The 19,593-nt window shown below is 33.3% G+C and overlaps 1 protein-coding gene and 1 long non-coding RNA gene across 7 annotated transcripts in view; one reads left to right on the top strand and one right to left on the bottom strand.

Moving 5' to 3' along the window:
• The window catches only part of LOC125678225 (hemicentin-1-like), a 221,381-nt gene that overhangs the window by 8,226 nt on the left and 193,562 nt on the right, over positions 1-19,593 (top strand). The window lies entirely within an intron of this gene.
• LOC130052114 (uncharacterized) lies at positions 2,885-17,974 on the bottom strand. Of its 3 annotated transcripts, none has more exons than XR_008800480.1 (4): positions 17,653-17,974; positions 11,471-11,683; positions 6,616-6,686; positions 2,885-4,809 (listed from the first exon to the last, which is right to left on the bottom strand). It is a non-coding gene; the product is annotated as an uncharacterized LOC130052114 (long non-coding RNA). The 3 variants fall into 3 exon arrangements; XR_008800482.1 differs by having other exon boundaries at positions 17,516-17,664; XR_008800481.1 differs by lacking the exon at positions 17,653-17,974 and adding an exon at positions 15,783-16,365.

The following is a 19,593-nucleotide window of genomic DNA, read 5'->3' as shown; positions in this document are numbered from 1 at the left end:
AGCGTATACCCCCTTCAGTAGGTTCATCCTCCGGAAAATCTGCTTTATGCCTAGCCATTTAGTAATTACTTTCAGAGAATTTAGGATAATGGAGGATCCAGATGGATATTTACGTCCTAGGTTGAAAATTTAAAACGTTTCTATTTACCATTTTATTAATCGTCTATCATTGTATGAAAGTCCTTTTAAATTGAGATTAAACTATTTTTTTTTTTATGTGTTTGGTATAAAAGTAAGGAAAAACTCCTATTTTTTTCCCCGACATAAATTGTGAAAAAGGTTCATTTATCATTCGACAATATAGAGTCTTTCATCGAATCACGAATACTGGTTCAATATCCGTTTTTAACATTTTCTATGTCACAGTATAAGTTGGATTTTATAATATGTCCTGTGTTACACAATAATATCAAATAAAAATAAGGTCTGATGAAAAGACGAAGAGTGGATATTGAAAATGTACATATACAGTAAATGTATTCGTCTGCTCATGCATTGTGTCCTTGTACAGAGTACAAGAATAGCTTTTCCCCCAAGCTATTTACCCCCCCCCCCCCACCCCGAAATTCTGGCTATAAAGCAACCCTACCACATCCACCGGAAACCTGGCTAACTATCAGTATTACCCCTAAATAAATTTGGCTATATAGCAAAATGCATCTTATTAAAAAATGATCCTTCATAAGCGCAATGAGCATTCAATTCAGTAGTTGAACGACTGCCAAAAGAATTTACCCCTTTAATCAATATATCAAAGATATTAATGAAATTGCAACCAACCACGTATGTGTATTGTAGGGAAGTTTCACTACTAGGGCTAGGGGATATAGCCACCCCTCAAAGGGGGTGACTCACTAAATACCATAGCCAGTCTTCCGATGGAAATCCAGACCAATCACGAAGGAGGGAGGCTCACTATTGATTAGTGTGGGGTGGGTGTGGGTGTGGGGGGTCTAACTATATTGCCAGACTCCTCCGGGGGAGGGGGGCTTACTATATATAGCCAATTTTCCGGGGGGAGTCTCATTATATAATACCGGTAATTAATATTAAGCAGATCTAAACAAGGTGTTCAGTCTATGAATCACCAAATCAACGTAAACTCAAATAATTCAAGACATCTTTAAGCATTTGAAAATATCAATTCATTTGATGCGCGCAACAATTCAATTGAAGATCTCTTCAAATAATTAATAATATCTACTATTCTAATTTCTAGCGCGCATTGATTAAATTGTTTATATTGCTCTGATACTTAAAATATAGAAAATCCGTCTTTAACAAAATTGAATTTTCACCTGATACCTACGACACCATGTCACATGTGAACACACACCGGAAACTCACTACAGAGTGTATAAACTTGATATATTACATGAAAGTCACTACATTTAGTCTGGCGGTTGATTGAAGGAATTAAAAGGGAACTCAAGTGTTTCAACCACTTCTCAAAAAACAACTTTTTGGGGAATTTATATAAATATCAGAGAGAGAGAGAGAGAGAGAGAGAGAGAGAGAGAGAGGCTGTCTAGTGTTTTGTCAGTTGAACTAAAATATACTCTTCTGTAACAGAAATTAATGTTAAAAAGATTTGAAAAAGGTTTTCAGTCTAAGAAGCTAAATTCAAGAGAAGTTTAATTATTTGAAGATATCATCAATTCATTTGATGCTTGCAACAATTCAATGAAACATGTTCAGATAATTACTAAAATCTACAATTCTGAATTATTGCGCGCATTGATTGAATTCTTTATAGCATTGAATACTTTGATGAGTTGATTAGGCTATAGTTGAATTGTTGTTCTCTTCAAATGAATTACTGATATCAACAATTGAATTGATGCCCTCCACAATTTAATTAAAAAAAGCTTTAATTCAATTACTAGTGCTTCAATTCAATTACTGTGTGTAATAATTTAATTATTGCTCTCTTCAATTGAATTGATATTTATTCAATTGATGCATGCAATACTTCTTCTAGATACAACAACTATCTAATTAGATCTGTCTTGAATTCATTATATTAATTGAAGTGTTTCTCTCTATATAAGAGTTGATGTGCTCATTAATTTCTTGTACAAAAATCGTTGTAAATAATTAAGATATTTTCAATTGAATTAAAGAGATTATTAAATCAATTATACGGAGCTCAAAATCACATGCCGCGCTGAAGTATTGCAGTCATCAATTAAATAAATGCGCGCAGCAAACCCATTATTGCTCTCATACATTGAATTGATGGGCAGCGCGCATTATTTAATATATGGGCGCAATAATTGATGTGAACACCTAATCAATTGATGAGAACAATGATTGATTTGATGCGCACGTCAATTGATTATTACGGGTAATAATTGAACTGATCTTTTTATCTGAGTTTTTGTTAATTTGGCGCTCCTTATCAGTCACACTTGTAATATAACCAATGTTGCATTCAAAGGCGTCTGTATCCTGGATGTCCTTTATGTCGAAATACGACACCAAAGGCCATTTAAAGGTGACCATACAGGAAATATTCCTGGTTATATGACAGTGTACTACAGTGCTTTAAAGATCTTTTTTTTTAAATATCTGAATACAGACACTGCTCAAGTCACAGGAAGAACTTGTACCAAGGACTTTTAAAAATACTGTGTGTCCCTGCATCCATCATGAATCTGATCGTTCAGAGTTCAGGATTTTTCTTTCGTACTACTCTTTCAGCAATCTATCAAGAGATACTGAATTTATAAGACTATTAAATTGTCTTGATTTTTCATTAGTATTTGAGAAGACACTGAGTAAAAATACTCCTAATCCAATTTGTCACTTGCGAAGTCCAAACCTAATGAAAACTACACCAATTTTAAGACTTCTTTAAAGCAAAGTACAATCAACTGCAAAATATAGGTGTACATATTTATTTCATAAGCATACAAAGCTGATCAATTTAGCTCAAAAAACCTCATATGATGTAAATAAAGCTACTCTTTAGTCTTAAAACAGCAGACACTTAATGTTCATTCATATTTGAAATTTGAGTTAGCTATCAAACTTGAAATATCTATTGAATATAAATGAAAACAAGTTACAAGTAAGAGCATGGTACTATCAATTACATTATAAGTACATTAGTGTTAAACTGCAATTAGTTTTAGTTAAATACTGTTATATTATCTTAGTATATTCATTCAGTCTTTCAATCGCACATGAATATAAGGCCTTGGAATACCATTAAACTTTTTGTTCAATTCAAGATATAGATGGAGAATTATTTCATGTGTACTGCTGTTGATTATATATTTATCAATTTTGAATGAACCAATGTATGGTGTACAATGAATGACAAATGCTGATAATACATCTTGTATATAAAACTAGTATCAAAACCATTTACAAGAAAGATTTAAGAAACATATATGCCCTCCATATTACAATATTGAAAATGATCATTTAGAATGTCTGTAGCAAAAGTTACAATGTATCTATTAGTCAGAGGCAACCATTATATGTGATCTCTAAAGGTACTGAGCAGATATTTTCAAATAACCAGTTATTTGAGTCCTGACCTTTGACCTTGAGAGTTTAAAACCAATGGGAGCCATCTATTCTTTAGGCGGCACCAGACTACCAAGTTTGATGTTTGTCAAACAAGGGTTCTCAAGATACTGAATGGACAAAATCTGATGTCCAGAGTAGTTTGACCATTGACCTTAAAATGAATACTAGATATCTACACTTATGATGTGTCAGTGTACCAAGTTTGATGTCTGTCAAGAAACGCAAACTCAAGATATTGTGTAGACAATACCTATGTCCGTAGCATTTTGACCATTGACCTTGTGACTTCAAAATCAAATGGAGTCATCTACTCCTTAGGTAGAACAAGTGTACCTGATTTGATATCTGTCAAGCAAAGAGTCCTCAATATATTGAGCAGACAATATCTTGTCATGTCCAGTTTGACCCTTGACCTTGTGACCTCAAAATCCATGGGGTATCTAATTCTTAAGGAAAATTAGTGAACCAAGTTTGATGTCTGTCAAGCGAATGGTTCTCAAATATTGAACAGACGGTATCTTACTATGTCCAATTTTACCTTCAACCTTGGGATCTGGAAATCAGTAGGGGTCATCTACTCTCTAGGGGCAACCGCTGTACCAAGTTTAGTAACTGTCAGGTAAAGGGTTGGTTCTTTAAATATTCAGTGGACAATATTTTATTATGTACAGTTTGACCTTTGTCCTTGTGACTTCAAAATGAATATGGGACATTATGGGACATATACTTCTTAAAGGAAACCATCTACTTCTTAAAAGAAACCACCTACTTCTTAAAAGAAACCAGTATACCGAGTTTGATGTCTGTCAGGAAAGCGTTCTCAAGATATTGAACAGACAATATCTTACTGTGTCCAGTTTGACCCTTGACCCTGTGACCTGTAAATTAATATGGTTCATTCACTATCTAGGGGCAATCATTGTACCAAGTTTGGAAACAGTCAAGCAAAAGAATTCATTAGATATTGAGCAGACAAGATTTGCTCTACAGACCGAATTAGTCATGTAAAACAATATATACGTCCCCTCTCGTTCAAATGGAGGGGGCATAAAAATTGGATTAACTCTTTGTAACACCTCTGCCAGGAAGTAATTTTTTTAACAGCAAACTTTCCACGACACCATGTTAAACTGGACAGCGATTTCTCCTTCCAAATGGATTTTAGACAGTCAACCTGAGCCAGAGTTTTTCCTAGTTTGATGAAAGTCTCAAATTGTCTTTACAAAGCTGCCTTTTCTGCAGTGGTCCAAGTGTGGCACTGAACATTGGCTGTAATAAAGAATGGACAGTACATATCACTTGAAACAGTTGTACAACAGTTTCTTGAAAGATTGTCCAACTCATTTTCTCTATCATTTACCATAACTTAAAGTAAATGATTTCAAATCAATAATATATTTTTTAAATGTTCTATCCTAAACCTTTATTAAACTACCAATAGATATTTAATATAAAATAAGAATATTGATAAAACTGATGTATGCTCCCCAAAATACATCTCACCTGAATGAACTATTTCAAATAACAAATGATTCACACAATGCTCAATAAATGTTGATATATTGTTGGAATGAAGGTTTCTTTATCATATATAAGGTATATGTTGAGTGATGTTGACCTTTACAAAATGACCTTGAGTGACCTTTGTCTGAAAGCCATTTGCCTATTACCTATCTGCACGATTTATGATCCATACTTGTTTAAAAACTAATGAAATAAGGCACTTTTCCTTATATATAAGGTGTATATTCTGAGTGAGCCTGACCTTCCCAAAATGACATTGGTCCAAAAGTCTGGTCATGAGTAAACTTTGAGTAGAGTAACAGAAAAATATGACTGTCCAAAATCCCAGCATTAAATTGGTGCAGCCTAAAGAACATTTGACTTTTGAGTCATGTGATCATGACCCTCTACAAATAACCTGGGCATAAGGTTTATGACATACTTCTTGGCTATAAGCAGCCTCTGTGTCAAGTATGACTTCTCCATGCACCTCTAACTTAGAATATTAACATTCCTAAGACTTCATAATCTGAAACTCCTAAACTGTGCCCCTAAACTTGTCTGAATGACTTGTGTTCAGGGTCATGACATTTCTTTGATCATATTTTAATTAATCTTGTATAATTTTCTGAAGTTATTTCATAATAAAATTACATTATAGAGAAGAATTTTGCATTGCACACCCAGAAACCTTGACCTAGCTTGTCCAAATGATTATCATCTGATGCTGGTTGTTGCACATTCTTTGAACACAAGCAACCTCTGCACCTAGTATATTATTCTCCTGTTTATCTCATCTTGCAATTTATGGCAAGGACAAACAAGATGTGTTTGTGAAACACAAATGCCCCCGATAATGGCCAATTCTGAAGATGGCCAAGGTCAAAAGGACAAATATCTTGGTACCAGTAGAAAGATCTTGTCACAAGAAATGTTCATGTACAATATGAAAGCTCTAATATTTACCATTTAGAAGTTATGACCAATGTCAATTTTTTCTCAAAAAGTAGGTCAAATGTCAAGGTCAAAAGGTTTAGTACCCACGGAAAGGTCTTGTCATAAGGAATACTCATGTGAAATATCAAAGCTCTAGCTCTTACTGTTCAAAGGTTATTAGCAAGGTTAAAGTTTCAGACAGAATGACAGACAGGACAAAAACAATATCCCCCCCCCCCCCGATCTTTGATCTAGGGGGCATAAAAATATCTGTAATCTTGTCCAAATGACCCTCTGCTAAGGTCAGGACATACCCTTAAGTTAAAGCAAACAAGGCTCAAAATTTTTCTAATTTCAAAGAAACAACAAAATGATCTAAATTAAGTAAACTTTGTCCAATCATTATGAAAACCCTAGGTGCAGATTTTTATATGTCTTTATGATTTGAGAGAGTGTACACATTTTAAGAAAATTCCATTAGCTAGTCTCCTAAAATGAGTACAGCCAAAATTATGCCTACAGACAAATCGACAGACAGACAGACCAACAGACAGACATGGCGATTCTAATATACCCTCCTAAACTTCATTTGCTTGGGAATAACAAAATATAATACAAATTATGACATACAAATACCTCGCTTTTTTCTTCCCGACTTCCTAGATGAGCTTGGGGGCCTCAGTATCTGCATTCCCTCTGAATATAGTCTACAACATTGAAGAGATAAAGCTTTAAAATGTTTGTACTGCTGTAAGTTACTATTAACAAAATGTAAATGAACTTTAAATATGTAATATACATATCGCGTTTTCCAAACACATAAACAAGTTACTTCCACCCTGTGTATGTGGGGACTCGGGCAAGTGTTGATGTCTCTATTTGAGTGAAATCCAATAACAAGAATATTAGTAATTGCTTCCCCAAACTGCATCTAACCAATGAAGTTGAACTACTTCATGTAACAAATGACTTGCACAATGATATATAACTTTTGAAATAAAGGTTCTTTTCTATATAAGGTACATGTTGAGTGACCTTGATCTTTCCAAAATGATCTTTAGTGACCTAATCATTTGAAAAATTTATTAAGTTGCCTATTTAACTTATCTGTGTAATATATGGTCAATACCTATTCAAAAACTTTTTCCTTGTTAAATATAACCTTATTTTATTACCAAACATTTTGTCTTCACGCCGCACAACACAGTACACGTTAACATTATTTCACATTAGGAAATACTGGTCCAATCATTTTAAATATTGAATGTTTTTAAATCTTCTTTTTTTTAAATGCATTCATTATTTCTAAGTTACATTTTAATTTCTGAGGTGCAGGGTGGTGAGTAGGAATGTTATTTTTGAAATCATCACAATTAAATCATATCAAGATTGTGAAACTAAATTCAACATGCTTTAAACCAAATTTCAATGTGTTGATTGAGAGACAAAAGATTTTTGAAATCCAAATATAAACTTTGAATATTTTAGAAAGAGATAACAATGTTAAAAAGTTCTTGGATATCAACATGGTTGGTTACTACAGGCTTCTCAAAAGAATTGATCACTTTGTATTGACATTGAAACTCACTTAACAGTTTAAGTGTGTGAAAAATCTGTATTGACAATGAAACTCACTACATGTGTGTGATAAATCTGTATTGACATTGAAACTCACTACATGTGTGTGATAAATCTGTATTGACATTGAAACTCACTACATGTGTGTGATAAATCTGTATTAACATTGAAACTCAATATATGTGTGTGATAAATCTGTATTGACATTGAAACTCAATATATGTGTGTGATAAATCTGTATTGACATTGAAACTCACATGTGTGTGATAAATCTGTATTGACATTGAAACTCACTACATGTGTGTGGTAAATCTGTACTGGCATTGAAACTCACTACATGTGTATTGATCTGTACTGACATTGAAACTCACTACATGTGTGTGATGTGTACTGGCATTTAAACTCACTACACGCATGTGATAAATGCGTACTGGCACTGAAACTCATTACATGTGTGCAAATGTGTACTGGCACTGAAACTCACTGCATGTGTGTGATAAATATATATTGACATAAAACTCACTGCATATATCAGATGTGTTCTAACATTGAAACTTGCTACATGTGTGATAAATGCATATGTATATTGGCATGATATCACGTGTGCATTGCATGTGTGTGATAAATGGAATCCTTCATTCGTATGAATGGGAGATAGGGAAATTCCACCGAGGGGACAAGATTTGCAGTCTAGGACGAGACTTTGCTGAGTCTTAAGCAGTGAATCTTGTTCCAGAGGTGGAATTTCCCTATCCCACATGAGCAAATAATAAAGTGTTATTTTTCTCACATTTTATCAGTTCAGTATTTTAATTCAAGAGCTTTGAGAAAATTCAAAATTATTGAAATCCTTCTTTGAATATATGCAAAAATTAATTACACAGTATGAAGATCTCAGCATACCTGAAAATGGTTTACAATATAAGTGTAAAGTACAAAACCCAAGGTTGTCCATAAAAAAGCTATACATAATATATATCAAATTGAAATTTGAAGAAAACAATACAAACTATTTTTCTTTATCGTGTAATGTAAATCAGAAAATATATGACATACATATGTACATCACAAGCAAAGATATGTCTTAGCAGTGTAAGACAGAAAAATCTTGTATGGCTGTCTCACATGGGTTGAGTTGGTCTCACACTAGTGATTATGTGAGAAAGATGTATATTGCCTTATACTGGCATGAGACTCACTATTAATATATAATCAATTGAAATAGAGTCTGTATATTGATGAAGCAAACTAAAGGCCAATTTCATTTGTCCAAAACTGGTGTACACTGCATTGCATACGTTATAAAACTGGTGTAAAACAACGCATTGAAAAATAAAATAAACTGTCGAAAACAAAAATATGGCAGAACATGTTATTTTCATTCTTGCCACTTTTATAATATATTCAAATCATCCAAATCCTTGACATAATTCACAAAGATCCCATAAAAGCATGAACATGATACATGCATGCAAACTATATAAACGGTGAAGCTGTTATGCATGAATTCTCATATTTTCAGTTGATGTTAATTTGTTAATCACCTCATATACCCTGACAAACTAGACAGTGATTCCTTATATTTATGTTCCCAGAACTTAGGGTATACTCTGTTCTCAATAACTATACAAGAGATCCTTTATATGCAATCTTTTTAAGATGATTGTACGTACATGTATATCATTTGGATGTGCAGAAAGATAGTATTTTAGTCTGAATGTGCATGCATTGGATTTTGGTACACTAACTTGGGAATCAGTCTAAATTTTTTTTTGTTCTTTGAGATTGTTTAATATTCATATTGTAGGCATTTATTAATTAAGACTTGTAATTTTTAAGATTTTTATTTTAAAGATATTTTTAAGATATTTATTAACTGATCTGCATGTTCAAAATGACCAATCTGCACATGCATGCAAAATTTCATTTTGATTGGATTTAATACTAAAATGTCTGTAACTTTCTTATGAATAAAGTGAATGAGTTGATATCACAGCATAGTAGATAGTATGTGTATCTATATAGATTGGTGTAATACAAAAATGCCAACACTCAGTATATGCATATCCTGTCTTTTGAAGATTCTATATTTTTTCTATATTTCAAGGACCATAATGTTTATGTTTTTCATTAAATTCTTCTGAAGTTGAGGATTTTAGTATGTCTTGGCACTTACAAATTGGTATGGTTAAAATTACTAGCCAGCATGTGCATGCACAATTGTGCTAAATTTTGATTAGACAATTTCAAAATCTCCACAGCTTTCTTATATATGATGCAAACATGAAATTCAAACTAATTATGCTAATCATATGTACATGATACAAATACCTGTTGGATGACATCAACAAAATTACAGATTGACATATGCACATAACGTGCATTGCTTTCTTTCATTTTTTGGTACTGAAATGACCACAACTTTCTTATTAAAGGGTAATTAAATTAAAATGATTTTTTGCTGTTGATTTACAATATGAATACCTACACATGCACACGTCAAGCATTCTGATTAGTTGCATACGTAATATTTAGATAACTGGTAAATCTCTTATGAATGAGAAAAATGGAATTATATTGACATATTCCAGGTACATACTATAAAAACTTAGAACGTAAGATTATGATTAGTTGTGCAGAAGCACAATGACATAATTTCTTAAATGGGGGGATGTTTGCTTAAACTACTCTCACACATCCTAACTGAAGAGCAACTTGAACTGACCAATGCAAGTCTGTCTTCCATTCTGAGTGATTGATGAAAAGTTCCTGTGGTTTTAAAAACGATAGAAAATGCATTGTTCCTTCAAATATATTGTTGGTGCGAACAGATATTCTAAGTATTTTTACAAACTATGGTCTTTCTCTGATCGATTGAGAGGGGTCGTAAAATCTTATGTCAGTAAAATAAAGGAGACATAATAGAAATTTGAAGGAGTGATTATTGGGATACCATAATCCCCCCCCCCCCCCCCCATGTAAATATAGAAGAGAGAGGGTTAATTTGTGATGAGCCACTGTGATGAAATCTCCAAATGTTTTAGATATACAACAATATAAGATAAACAACTTTGTATTCAATATTTGTATTCACCTGAGGATGGATGTTAAAATCCAGAAAGCACTAGCGATTTGAATATATTTTGGAACTGCATATTTTCCTGCTTTTTTATTTAATTATTTTGACTGTGTGATATCAACTCTTTCTATTTGGATTATATATATATATATATATATATATATATATATATATATAAATTGATGATCAGATGGAGTTCAATCACATAACATTTATTTCTCTACAGGCTGTTTCGTAAGGGGATGGTTTCCCCTCACTCGTCGGGGAAAAAAAATGACATCTAACGAAAAACATCCGCATGGCTGAGAATATGTTACACAGAAACATACTGGATAGTTGCTAAGCATGATTACACACAGGATTGAGTAAATAGAAATATATATATATATAGATAGAGAGAGAGAGAGAGATAGAGAGAGAGAGAGAGAGAGAGAGAGAGAGAGAGTTAAATACACACTAAGTCTTAAGGTTCAAGCCACATAATGCTGTAAATTGTAGGTGGAGGACCTCTGGATAGTGAGTACATGCTGCATAGATGTTCCCTATGACCCCCACCAATGATACATTGCCTGATAATTCATTTAAAAATGTTAAAGGAAAGAAATTCCAATCTTGTTTTTGATATTGCACTTTCTTCTCATTTATTTTGATAAAAGGGGTGCTTAGTTTATTAAATTCCTGAAAAAAAGCAATCGATAGAAAAATGCTGGTTAAATTTCGAATTGGAGCCTAGTAGGAAAAGAATACAGTACCTAAAATTTCTTGTGGTTAAAAAGTTAATTTCGATCTCATGGTGACATGGATGATTATTTATATGAATAATTTGTCACATACTTGACTCCAAGGAGGTTAGGTTCTTCATAATGATATCCCAGCTAGTTCCTCTCTTCTTTCTATGTCTCTACTGGCATTTTGAGACACATAGTTTTTGGGTGGTTTTCCACTCCTATTACAAGCTTCCTTAAACAGCACCTGGGTAGCCACTTTCAGAATCATTTACATGGTTCCCTGCATGTTTCATCTGTATCTCATAATCTGTTGCGTCAACTATGAAAAAGAAACTTGACATTAAAATCAAATGCAAAGAATCTAATGAAACATTAGCTTGCATATACACATGTATTTATATTATTTTTCAATCTAACATTGCATGGTGACACATATGATTAACATATATAACATGGAAATATTTCCTAAACATGGATTATTAAAGTACAAATACATGTATGCATATTTAAGAAACAAGTTTAATTTTTTAAAGTATTTAAGGGCATGAACTGCTGGGTACCTGTAAAGTGCGAAACGAAATCGAAACGAAACGAAATCCGCCGAAACGAAACGAAATCTACCGAAACGAAACAGATTGTATAACCGATCTCTTTTAATTATATCAGTTAAGCCGAAGGCCTACATCAAAGGGGAGGCGAATTTTATTGATATGTGGTAACTTTCACAGGAGCCTAAGATGCCATTTTTAATTATTATAATTAAAAGAGTTTGGTTATACAATTTGTTTCATTTCGCTTAGGTAGGTTTCGTTTCGTTTCGGTGGGTTTCGTTTCCTTTCGACATATTTCGTTTCGTTGGATTTCGTTTCGTTTCGGTATATTTCGTTTCGTTTCGCACTTTACAGGTACCCTGAACTGCTGCGCTTTACGCCAGCATACTTCATGAAGAGTGTTGGTGCTTCATGAAAAGTATGGTGCATGTTTATGCCCTCTAACATGTAAATAAACATGATCTGAATTTTTAACATATTATGAACACTCAACTTAATATATTTAGTGGTACCAGACTACTATACATAAATGTAAGCTTAAATATTCTTGTATGTGTTGCTCTATTTCTACTGAATAGAAGTAGAATAGTATTCTTACTAGGCCTACTATATAATTGATACCAATAGAATTCGAATGCTGGACAACTCGCCCCCAAGACAACTCGCCCCCTCTTAGGACAACTCGCCCTCTCTCAGGACAAGTCGCCCCCTTCTCTTGAGACACTCGCCCCCCAGGGTTTGACATTAACTTTTTGGGGCACTAGACCAATCGGGCTACTTAAAATGATTTTTGCTAGACCTGACCTTACATCCACTAGCCCTGACCAACGTTCCAGAATTTTTTTTTTATAAGATTCTCCATATCTAAATACATGTACTTAATTTAAATGAAAAACGTTAAGTTTGAACTAAAATGCATTTAATTGTCTCAAAAAAATCTTTAATCTCGTCATTCAATTTGATGCTTTTACTTTCAACCCTATTTTCAGTTTCATTAAATTTTTACCGGCACGGAAATTCTTTAATCCATTTAGAATAAATTGACCTCAATATTTTTTTTAAAATTTCTATTTCATAAGCCCTAGCTGCTTTGTTTCTTCCCAACGTTTTCCTTTTTTTTTCTTTCTTGAGACATCTTTTGCTTTCATTGAGGACGAGATTTCATATTTGATTATATAGACATTCCTGCACATATGTTTAATAAACACTTTCTTATATTCAATTCAAATGAACTGTTTTGGTGTTTTTTTTAATGAAAGTGAATTCAATAATTCTATTTAACCAAAACATAACTTTACACACATTAACAATGTGTAGATGTCGTAGAACATCACTTACGACCGCGACTTATTAGAACTAAAGATAGAGATTATGTCATCATGCGGTTCATTAAATTGCTCGCAAACTCTTTACAGTTATTTTTTTTATGAATAAAATATTTTATGATTTAAAGTAAAGTTTCTTAAATTTGTTCATATTTTTAACACGACCAGTCGGACTAGTAAATAAACATTTTACCCAACCAGACCTATCATTTAGTAGTCTCGGTCGGTCGGGCGTGCCTTAGTGTCAAACCCTGCCCCCAATATTATATATAAATATATTATCACATTTTATTTTTATTTTGTGTGTGTTATTTACACTTTTAACATTTATCAATGATGAAGCATGTAAAACTCTAGTAAACTCGCTAGTTACATCCAGATTAGATTACGGAAATGCATTGCTTTATGGTGTTCATTCTAAACACACCAGCAAACTTCAGAGGGCACAAAACACAGCTGCAAGATTAATAACACGCTCAAAAAAATCCGACCATATTACTCCTGTTCTAATAGATCTTCACTGGTTCCCAGTTGAGTACAGAATTCAATATAAGATACTTCCTTCATACTTTCAAATCTCCCAACAACCTATCTCCAGTTTACATAAAGGATATCTTTACAGTTTACAATCCCACACGATCACTAAGATCCGAATCTCTGCATCTTCTCCAGGTACCTCGGACACGTACGAAAACATATGGGGATCGACGTTTGGACAAAGCTGCATCGAGTCTCTGGAATTCTCTGCCTTTTAAACTCAGACAATGTACTTCATTGTCTAATTTTAAAGTGGACCTCAGAATGCATCTCTTTAAATTAGCTTTTAATTTGTGATTATTTTTATATACTTAGTGCTCTTACATACAGCTCTTACAGTGCTGTTAACAAAAAACAAACACCCACCCCCCAAAAAAAAAAAACCCCTGCTGTTTGTTATTATGCCTATGTCCTTGTTATGTATTTAATTATTCCTAAGGGTTGTTTTAAATTGTTTCATATGTTATTATGGTAATCATATCATATCGCTATATATTAATAATAATATTTATGCATTTTAATTCTGACACTATGAATATTTTATTCACATGTATGTGCACATCGATTTTATATTATCTTTTCTTTCACATTTGTAAAGCGCTTTAGAGAACTAATGTTGATAGGGCGCTATATAAATCTTTTAATTACAATTACAATTATAAAGATACGTCTTTTTCTTTCATACTTTAACACGAATGGTAAATTCTAATAGAATTATACATATATTTAATTATTGCATTTCAGAAAAAGTTATATTTTTCATAAATCAATTGGCAAGGAAAATTATATTTACTGATCTTCAGGTAATTGATTAAATGTCTCTAATACTGAGAAAATTTTGAGGGTGTGGGTGTTTCTTTTATCGATATAGTATACATAAGTGTAAAGGTGAAGCATGAATATTCTGACACATGTAATTATCTTTTAATGCATTTCTCAACTAATACCCGTTGAAAAATAAAATTCCCATTTTAGAAATTTTATAACGGCTTTGCTTTACTGATTCTTTTTACGCAGTGTGATTCTTTTTACGCGGTGATTTCAAAGTGTAAAGAACTCTGATGATGAGTAACTCATAACGTTTGAAGTAAATTTATAACAGCTTGGGGGAAATGAAACAATTAGATTTAACAACAGACGCAGATTATTGATAATTATACTACGTCAGCTGTAGACCAAGCTAATACTCTCCCTATACCAAACGCTAACTTGTTTCCGCTGAAATTATATATTTTACATGTACATAAAAGTGATGATGAATTTACTGAACCCAAACACTGGATTTCCACTAAAATCGTTCGTCTTGCATAAAAAGACATGAAGTTCGGTGTTAATGTGAACACGTCTTATTGTCTGTGATGTATATACTATCTATAAGAAATTCATTAATTTTTGGTAATACACCTCTTGGATTTAGACCAAAAATAATAATTGTAAACATGTATGATATGTAGGAGCGAATTATCTCAAGAGAGGGGGCGAGTTGTCCCGAAGAGGGGGCGAGTTGTCTTGAGGGCGGGTTGTCTTAGGGGCGAGTTGTCCCGATGAGGGGGTGAGTTGTCTTGAGGGCGAGTTGTCTTGGGGGCGAGTTGTCCTGATACCTAGAATTCATATACACACTATGGCAAAAATATTACAATGTAGGTTCATTGTTAATATTATTAAAATATCATACATACATGTATATCATACTATTTTACCACTACCCCTACAACAGACATGGGCAATACTCATTATACTGCACAGGTATTTTAATCAATAAATATATATAAATAAATAAAAGGAAAAAACTCTATCTCTATAAATAGATGATAAATACACTATATATCTATCTATATGCATCCCCCCTCCCATTTTTCTATTTGTATCCATTTACAGATTAACAGCTGATTAAAAATTCAGATACCTGTAAATACTGGTAAACAGACAGACAGACAATGGTAATACATGTATATGCAGCACTGACTGATGTCTATAAACAATGATATCCTCATTTTATACTTACTAATACATAACTTTAAACACAGCACTAAGAAAATAATCTGACCCCTTTTTTTTCTTCTTCAGTCGGTCTACGGCACGAGAAAAATAATCTCCAAGTGCTGACAAATTCAAAAACTTCTGAATTTTTAACAATACTATTTTACATTTGTAAATGGTGCAAAATACAGATAATATTTTGAAACATAGGCTACACAAAATTGATTTACATAACTTCATTTATTTGAGAGTGTGAAATAACAAGAGTGTGAAGATTAAAACACTGTTACGTAATCGTTAGAGATGTCTATGAAACTCACGATAACATGTACCCAGTTCGAATCTCGTAATGGATTTATTATTTTTTTTTCAATTTTATTTTTAGAAATACATATAAATAGTATCTGATTTCTTACAATTGAATAAGTAAAAAAATAAACAAAGATAAAAAATGTCATTTCTGCAACTTTATATGAAATTTACAAAAAGCCCTGGGGATCTTCCCCACTCGATTGAACAGTCTGTACATGTTCTGGTGCCGGTGTTGCGGTGATCGCTGTCGCTAGTGTTCAGGGTCGCTCTAAAAATAGCGGTAGCCCTTGACCGAAACCCCTTTATTTTTTTTTAATGTAAGTTACACCGATTTGGCAACACTCTGAGAGAGAGAGAGAGAGAGAGAGAAATCCGGATCTGCTCTTGCCTTTTCATAAATTCAGTGAACTAGATTGGAGTTTCCATTTACTTAAAAAGTATATCTTCTTAACAGGACAAACATTGATAATTTAACATGAATTTGGTCTGGTATGAAAACACTGGATCTAGCTGCATGCACAAATGGGGATGGGGTTGGAGAGAAGAAAGGGGGGGGGGACTTCATTTTGGGACAAATTACTTTATTTTTCATTCTATTCATATTGATGAGAGACACTTGAACCGCACATACTTTAAATGTCCTTGTCCCATTTGATTTCAACACCCTTTATTTGGAAATTTCTTTCAACGCCTATAAATCAACATATTATATAAAGTTGTTTATAGCCATGGCGTAAAGTCAACCATCAGATAAATTAACCCAAAATCTTTGCAACTGGTCGATGTTGGAACAAAATGAAATCTAAACAATTTCTTAAAATAAGGTAAACAATATTTTCCCCAAGAACTTGTTTAACCGCGCTTGACCACACCTTCCTTATTAAGGGGAAAGAGGCTGGAGCTATCCACCGGTTACCAGTTAATAATATCCAAAAATAGTGGTAATAAAGACCCAATTTTTTGGAGCTATGTACTTGTTTAATTTTCTTTGATATTGTCGCTTTGAAACGGGGTTTATATCTTTGAAAATATTGAAAATATTTTGCCAAGCTAAGATAGAATATTCTAAAGAGGAAATTCCAGTTGTTCGTCAGTTTGTTATATATCAATGTTATACATTAAGATACGCATATTCATCAAAGAATGACAAATATACTGTGTATAATAATTCAATTCTCATTTAATATTTAGAGAATTGTTGCTTTTAACGATGTTCATATGTCTAAAAAAAACGTGTACACCGATATTGTATTGAAGAGGAAATTCTAACTATTCCTTGATTCTGTATTTGTAAAACATTTTGTCAAATCAATGATAAACCAAAATACTGAAGATAATCATGATGATATAAAACAAACACAAAAACATACAGAAAATGAAAACCATTGAACTATTTAAGCTTACACGCATCTAATTGTATCTTAGTCGTGTCAAAGGTCAACTTACTTTTTCTCACCATTACTGCAGAATAACGATACATCACATACCCCAATGTATTCAAACTAAACGGACGGGAACAAAAATATCAATTTTAAATCATTAATTGACTACTTATATTCAATTAAATAAACAAAAACACTTACATTTGCATTGTCATCCACTCGACCTCGTTTCCTTAGGAAGTTGAATTTGCGCATGCGCGAGAATGTGGCAAGGATGCAAAGTGTGTAAGCACCCCATTATGGCTCGGTGTTGTGTGTAACAAAAGTCGTGTGTAACCCGGAAACTCACACTATACAAAATTTTGTATTTTCTGGGTAAAACACGATGAAAAATTCCGATTTCAAGGGGTCTCCAAACCTACGACACACTTTTGTGTCGTAGGTTCTGAAAATGTCGTAGGTTGCTCGTGTGTAACCTTATACGTGTCGTAAGTGTCGGCATAGTGCGCGAACACACACACACACACACACACACACACACACACACACACACACACACCTCCCCAACATTACAAAATGACGAGGTACAAGTTTTCAACGTAAAATCGAAGGAATAAAACCTTGTTTTTGTTAAGATATAATACAACCTGTTAAAACTCAGCATGATAAAGAAGATGGTAACGTAAACTTTACTATACCGTATTTGTTAACACTATTTAGGTGAAGATTGGGACTGCATTGGTAAGTGCGCCCCCTAACTCTGGTGAATGGGGAGTAACTGCAAAATGTAGGCCATTATATGTGATTTATATTAATGATAATGAAGTACAATTGTTGTTTAATAATACATAAATCTTTATTTCTTAGATAGTACACACATTTTTTATTACACATGATATAGGACAGCAACCATTTTTGGTATTCTTAGAAGATAGGACATAGGTTTTTATTTAAAATGGTAACATAATGTTTCTGTGCTTTATATCAAATATTTCTTCACTCAGAGCAGATATGTTTAGTAGTGTCGACCGTCTAGGCAAGTCTACATAAACTTGCTTCGATGACCATGGAATAACTAGGAAAGTTTAGCTGCCTTCAGAATAAGAAATTACGAAAAGTATGCGTCTCTTGGGCAACAAATTAGTGATGGCTAAATACGACTCATTTCTGAATGAAAAATACATGTATCTGCCTGGTTTGAAGATAATTTTTCAGAATGCTGCAATCGAATGTAGTAGTACCAAAACATGAATTATTGGACTATATTTATATTGCAAATCACATTTTCCTCTATGAACCAACCAATTTCAGCGCGCGACACAATCCGTTCACATTGACTATGAACGGATTATGATCTAGCTTAAAGCACGCGACCAAGAGAGCGTAATGGTTTGAAGAAAAAAATAGAACATCGGTTACAAAGATCTCGCAAGTCACACTTTGGATTAAGATTGTAGACTTACGTGGATTATCATCCCAATCTTGCGGTATCCTACCTCCAAAATACAGTGCACCTTGCAATGTTGATAAACAGCAAGGTGAGACGAAATGTGACGTCATGTCTATGTGTTGACGTACGTCACAATAACTACTGTGACAGAGGCTAGGAGTTCGTTTTATGCAACAAAACAGAAGCAATGTAAACAAACGGTGTTTTAGTAAATGAATATAAATATAAAAAATGAACATCACTTTTGAGCTGTTCATGGTCGATATGAACGGATTTGGATTTGAAGCAAATTCTCTATGAATCGCTAGCGCGATTCACAGAATTTGCCTCCAATCCAAATCCGTTCATACTGACCATGAACAGCTCAAAAGTGATGTTCATTTCTTAAATATTTCTGATGTTTGGTAGCGGAAACAAAATAATTGACAGCAACGTTTATTTTCTCTACCGTATGTGGATATTTATTGAATAAGTCGATTCGCCCTGACGTCACAAAGTATTGTGAGCCTAGTCTGGTGGCAGAAACCCATACAAAGCGAAAGCGAGTATTTTACCTGTGAGAATTTAAATGTTGTTATGCTAACTTCCTGCTGGTTGTACAAGTAGGGAAAATAGCGAGAATAGTCTTGCCTTCCATAGAATCCCCAAAAATGTCGAGAAAAGAGAGAAATGGATCGCTTCTATCCGACGAG

The sequence above is a fragment of the Ostrea edulis genome, chromosome 2, assembly GCF_947568905.1.
Source record: "Ostrea edulis chromosome 2, xbOstEdul1.1, whole genome shotgun sequence".
Classification (NCBI taxonomy): domain Eukaryota; kingdom Metazoa; phylum Mollusca; class Bivalvia; order Ostreida; family Ostreidae; genus Ostrea; species Ostrea edulis.
This window is presented reverse-complemented; position numbering and strand designations above follow the sequence as displayed.